The sequence below is a fragment of the Tachyglossus aculeatus genome, chromosome X4 (genome assembly GCF_015852505.1).
Source record: "Tachyglossus aculeatus isolate mTacAcu1 chromosome X4, mTacAcu1.pri, whole genome shotgun sequence".
Lineage (NCBI taxonomy): Eukaryota > Metazoa > Chordata > Mammalia > Monotremata > Tachyglossidae > Tachyglossus > Tachyglossus aculeatus.
In genome coordinates this window covers 16,763,120-16,769,568 of record NC_052098.1, presented here as the reverse complement: position 1 = coordinate 16,769,568, position 6,449 = coordinate 16,763,120, and the positions used below count along the sequence as shown (strand labels likewise).

Here is a 6,449-nt window from a genome sequence, read left to right as displayed (position 1 = left end):
AATTATGATCCACACATTTGAGAATCATAATTTCAAGACTTAGTGCACTCCATCCACTTCATCACTTTAAAGAACAAAAGAGTTTGGGTTTTTTTTTTATTTTCTTGAGGCTCTATCGACTCCGCCTAATGGTCGACCGAAATTTTCCTTCAAGAACATTTTCCAACAATTACACGTCTGGTGAGAGGGCAGATTTTAGCTTTTTTCTGTACAAATTAAGGAAGAGTTTTAATTGCTTTACATAAATCACTGTAGAACAGGCTGTATTAGAAACCGTACTTTAATCCTAATAAAAATATAAAATGATGGGTTGGTTTAATTGATGCCAAGCATTCGTGCTGATTCTTTTTTTTTATGTCCCAACACAGCTATTTCTTTCTAAAAATTGTCGGAGTTTAACATTTCTTTATATAGCTCTAAGCTTTGTTAGAATTCATAAGACTTTGGAAAAGAACTACATGATTTAAGCATTATTATTGCTCCGTGTAGCTCCCTCACTTTCCAGGAATAAATTAAGAAAGCCCCACGTGCTTCATGCTGGATTTTGGTTCCTATGATACTTTTTAATAGCAAGCAGGTGGCTGCCGTAGGAGAGAAGGAGCAGATCTAGGGAATGTTGGTTTTTTATGGCATTTGTTAAGCACTTACTCTGTGCCAGGCACTAAACTGAGCGCTGGGGTAGATACAAGATGATTGGGTTGGACACAGTCCCTATCCCACATGGGGCTCATGGTCTTAATCCCCATTTTGCAGAAGAAGTAACTGAGGCACGGAGAAGTAAGTGACTTGCCCAAGGTCATACAGCAGACAAGTGGCAGAGTCAGAATTAGAACCCAGGTCCTGCCACTCCCAGACCCATGTCCTTTCCACTAGGCCACGCTGCTTTCTCTCCTCTATTTCCCCTCCCCTGGTCTCTCCCTTTCTGTCCCTGCTTCCCTCCCACATACCCCTCCCTTCCTCTCCATGCTCCCCTCACCTCTCTTTGACCCTCTGGTCTGCTGTGTGACCTTAGGAAAGTCACTTCACTTCTCTGTGCCTCAAGTACCTCGTCTGTAAAATGGGGACTGAGACTGTGAGCCCTATGTGGGAGAGGGACTGTGTCCAAACTGATCAGCTTTGTACAGTAATAATATGCTGCCAGTACTTAGTACAATGCTTGGCACATAGTAAGCGCTTAACAAATACCATTAAAAAAAAAAAGTGAGGGACTTGACCTGGCCTGTCCAGTTTATAGGGTGAAGGAGGGAGAAATTGAGCCTACACTGTTACATGTGTTCAGTCAAGCACTGGGGTCTTAATAGACTGCGATTGCGTCTATCATCTGATTGTGTTCTCAGATAATTTGCTGAAGGATTCCAGGTAGGTGGATGGAGGAGTGGAAACTTTTGGGGAAGAGGATCAACTATGCTTTCACAGTCAACTATGGCTAATGTATGTGTTACACAAGAGAAAAGTCTATGGTGTTTTCTCCCAGACTTTCTACTCCCAGCCCCACAATACTTACGTACCTTTCAGTAATTTATTTATTTACATTAATATCTGTCTCCCATCTAGACTGTAAGCTCGTTGTGGGTGGGAAATGTGTCTGTGTATCGTTATTTTGTACTCTCCCAAGCGCTTTGTACAGTGCTCTGCACACAGTAAATGCTCAGTAAATATGATTGAATGAGTGAATGAATGAATACTCTGTGGGAATCATGTTTTTATCTGTCAAAAGTTGAAAATATTTTAGCCATTCGTTTTTAAATACTCAAGCAAAAAGATAAATGGCTTTCCCAAGGCCATTCTGTTCTCAGATAATTTGCTGAAGAATTCCAGTTAGGCGGATGGAGGAGTGGAAACTTGGGGAAGAGGATCAACTGTGCTTTCGCAGTCAACTATGGCTAATGTATGTGTTACACAGGAGAAAGGTCTATGGTGTTTTCTCCCAGACTTTCTACTCCCAGCCCCACAATACTTATGTACCTTTCAGTAATTTATTTACATTAATATCTGTCTCCCATCTAGACTGTAAGCTCGTTGTGGGCGGGAAATGTGTCTGTGTATCGTTATTTTATACTCTCCCAAGCGCTTTGTACAGTGCTCTGCACACAGTAAATGCTCAGTAAATACGATTGAATGAGTGAATGAATGAATGCTCTGTGGGAATCATGTTTTTATTTGTCAAAAGTTGAAAATATTTCAGCCATTCGTTTTTAAATACTCAAGCAAAAAGATAAATGGCTTTCCCAAGGCCATTGTGTTCTCAGATAATTTGCTGAAGGATTCCAGTTAGGCGGATGGAGGAATGAAACTTTTGGGGAAGAGGATCAACTGTGCTTTCGCAGTCAACTATGGCTAATGTATGTGTTACACAAGAGAAAGGTCTATGGTATTTTCTCCCAGGCTTTCTACTCCCAGCCCCACAATACTTATGTACCTTTCAGTAATTTATTTATTTACATTAATATCTGTCTCCCATCTAGACTGTAAGCTCGTTGTGGGCGGGAAATGTGTCTGTGTATCGTTATTTTGTACTCTCCCAAGCGCTTTGTACAGTGCTCTGCACACAGTAAATGCTCAGTAAATACGATTGAATGAGTGAATGAATGACTGCTCTGTGGGAATCATGTTTTTATTTGTCAAAAGTTGAAAATATTTCAGCCATTCGTTTTTAAATAAGCAAAAAGATAAATGGCTTTCCCAAGGCCATTGTGTTCTCAGATAATTTGCTGAAGGGTTCCAGTTAGGCGGATGGAGGAGTGGAAACTTTTGGGGAAGAGGATCAACTATGCTTTTGCAGTCAACTGTGGCTAATGTGTGTGTTACGCAAGAGAAAGGTCTATGGTGTTTTCTCCCAGACTTTCTACTCCCAGCCCCACAATACTTATGTACCTTTCAGTAATTTATTTATTTACATTAATATCTGTCTCCCATCTAGACTGTAAGCTCGTTGTGGGTGGGAAATGTGTCTGTGTATCGTTATTTTGTACTCTCCCAAGTGCTTTGTACTGTGCTCTGCACACAGTAAATGCTCAGTAAATACGATTGAATGAGTGAATGAATGAATACTCTGTGGGAATCATGTTTTTATTTGTCAAAAGTTGAAAATATTTCAGCCATTCGTTTTTAAATAAGCAAAAAGATAAATGGCTTTCCCAAGGCCATTGTGTTCTCAGATAATTTGCTGAAGGGTTCCAGTTAGGCGGATGGAGGAGTGGAAACTTTTGGGGAAGAGGATCAACTATGCTTTTGCAGTCAACTGTGGCTAATGTGTGTGTTACACAAGAGAGAGGTCTATGATGTTTTCTCCCAGACTTTCTACTCCCAGCCCCACAATACTTATCTACCTTTCAGTTATTTATTTACATTAATGTCTGTCTCCCATCTAGACTGTAAGCTCGTTGTGGGCGGGAAATGTGTCTGTGTATCATTATTTTGTACTCTCCCAAGCGCTTTGTACAGTGCTCTGCACACAGTAAATGCTCAGTAAATACGATTGAATGAGTGAATGAATGAATACTCTGTGGGAATCATGTTTTTATTTGTCAAAAGTTGAAAATATTTCAGCCATTCGTTTTTAAATACTCAAGCAAAAAGATAAATGGCTTTCCCAAGGCCATTGTGTTCTCAGATAATTTGCTGAAGGATTCCAGTTAGGCGGATGGAGGAGTGGAAACTTTTGGGGAAGAGGATCAACTGTGCTTTCGCAGTCAACTATGGCTAATGTATGTGTTACACAAGAGAAAGGTCTATGGTGTTTTCTCCCAGACTTTCTACTCCCAGCCCCACAATACTTATGTACCTTTCAGTAATTTATTTATTTACATTAATATCTGTCTCCCATCTAGACTGTAAGCTCGTTGTGGGTGGGAAATGTGTCTGTGTATCGTTATTTTGTACTCTCCCAAGCGCTTTGTACAGTGCTCTGCACACAGTAAATGCTCAGTAAATACGATTGAATGAGTGAATGAATGACTACTCTGTGGGAATCATGTTTTTATTTGTCGAAAGTTGAAAATATTTCAGCCATTCGTTTTTAAATACTCAAGCAAAAAGATAAATGGCTTTCCCAAGGCCATTGTGTTCTCAGATAATTTGCTGAAGGATTCCAGTTAGGTGGATGGAGGAGTGGTAACTTTTGGGGAAGAGGATCAACTGTGCTTTCGCAGTCAACTATGGCTAATGTGTGTGTTACACAAGAGAAAGGTCTATGGTGTTTTCTCCCAGACTTTCTACTCCCAGCCCCACAATACTTATGTACCTTTCAGTAATTTATTTATTTACATTAATATCTGTCTCCCATCTAGACTGTAAGCTCGTTGTGGGTGGGAAAAGTGTCTGTGTATCGTTATTTTGTACTCTCCCAAGCGCTTTGTACAGTGCTCTGCACACAGTAAATGTTCAGTAAATACGATTGAATGAGTGAATGAATGAATACTTTGTGGGAATCATGTTTTTATTTGTCGTCGGAAAGGACGTCAAAAGTTGAAAACATTTCAGCCATTCGTTTTTAAATACTCAAGCAAAAAGATAAATGGCTTTCCCACGGCTTCAGTGACTCTTCAGGACAGGGTCCAGGAACCTCTCTCCCCCTCTTTATTATTTCATAATTACACCTTCACAACGAAGTTAGCTTCATTAAAGCTATATAATGTTGTTTAATGAGTATGATTGGCTCTTTGCACACCAGCTGCTCAAAGGTCTCTTCTTTTAGCTTTTTCTGGTCTAGCAGATTTCTGACCCCTGATATTCACCACATTCTAGAGTAGAATCGTCTTTGCCCTGACGCTTCAGCTATCAGTTCTTCTTTTACTTTATTGCTCCAGTCATTCATCAGAGCTATGTTTTGTACCCTACAGTTTTCACATTAGGAATTCGGGATAAAGCATGGCACTGTGGGCAGGAAACATGTCTGTCAACTCTGTTCTCCCAAGAGCTTAGTACAGTGCCCTGCCCACAGTAAGAGCTCAATAAAAAGCATTGATCGATTGATTCTGGGACTTTTACTTCATTAGCAAACCAGAATGAATAAAAACCGTGGCTGTCAATTTAAGACAACAAATTCTAGTGTATTCAAAGCTCAGATTTCAGTCAATCAGTGGTAATTACGACTCTGCTGTATTGTACTCTCCCAGGCGCTTAAACTGCAATGCAGTAAGCACTCAGTAAGTACTATTGATAGATATTTATTGAGCACTTACTGTGTGCAGAGCACTGTACTAAGCACTTGGGAGAGTACAATATAACAATAAACAGACACATTCCCTGCCCAGAACAAGCTTATGTTCTTTTTAGACATGATCCCTACCCTCAAGAAGCCTACAGTCTAATCGGGGAGACAGACATTAATAGGTTAAAAATCGGAGCAGGTGTAACATAATAGCTATTCATTGTATCTGAAAAACAGTAGAAAACTTAAATTGCAGTGAGAATTCAGTGTTCTTTGACCAATGTGAAAATGTGAAAAATGTTGTAGTGTGATTTTTAAATTTTTCAAACTATCTTTTGACTGTAGTCTACGGTTATGGTAAGCAAACCAGTCATTTTACCATTTATAAACTGTACTATTAGAATGAACACCTAATAGACATTGTTTCATAAAGCCATAAACCTTGCATGATGGCACTTGTAAGTGTTGAAGAATAATGGTTTTGTCTTATCCCATCGAGTCATTTCCGACCCGGAGCGACACCACGGACACGTCTCCATCTGCGAGCGTTCTGGTATTGTATCCATAGTGTTTTCTCGGTAAAAATGGGGAAGTGGTTTACCGTTGCCTCCTTCCGCACCGTAAACTCGAGTCTCTGCCCTCGACTCTCTCCCATGTCGCTGCTGCCCGATGTGGGTGAGTTTTGACTTGTAGCAGATGGCCTTCCGCTCGCTAGCCACTGGCCAAGCTAGGAATGGAAAGGGTAGGCCTCTGCTTGACTCTCCCGCCCGTAGCCGAGACTGGTAGACTACTGGAAACTCTCCAGGTGCGACCCTGAGAGGGGCTGAAGAATAATACAATAATTTTATGGTCTTTGACTAGCAAATGTTGTAGTTTATCGCGGTTTTCAATTAGAGTTCCTATATTTAAAATAAAACCAATCAAATCTAATCCCATTCTCATGCCCTTGTCTGGAAAGCTGCTACAGAAAGTGCTTTTGTTTCTCTCCTCAACCAAGATTCCATTTCAGCAGTTAGCAAGATCTTAATACAAGAATTCATTGCACTTGAAGAATCTATGGTCGGAGAAGCAGCTTGGCCTCGTGGCAAGATCAAGACTGAGCCCCTTCCTTCCTCTCCCTCTCGGCCCCCTCTCCATCTCCCCCATCTTACCTCCTTCCCTTCCCCACAGCACCTGTATATATGTATATATGTTTGTACATATTTTTTACTCTATTTATTTATTTTATTTGTACATATCTATTCTATTTTATTTTGTTAGTATGTTTGGTTTTGTTCTCTGTCTCCCCCTTTTAGAC

The 6,449-nt window shown here is 40.4% G+C and overlaps 1 non-coding gene across 1 annotated transcript; it reads right to left on the bottom strand.

The window, feature by feature from the left end:
* Nucleotides 1-5,837: 5,837 nt before the first annotated feature.
* Nucleotides 5,838-5,975, bottom strand: LOC119948387. The gene has a single exon (XR_005456786.1). It is a non-coding gene; the product is annotated as a small nucleolar RNA SNORA7 (small nucleolar RNA).
* Between the last annotated feature and the right edge of the window lie 474 nt (nt 5,976-6,449).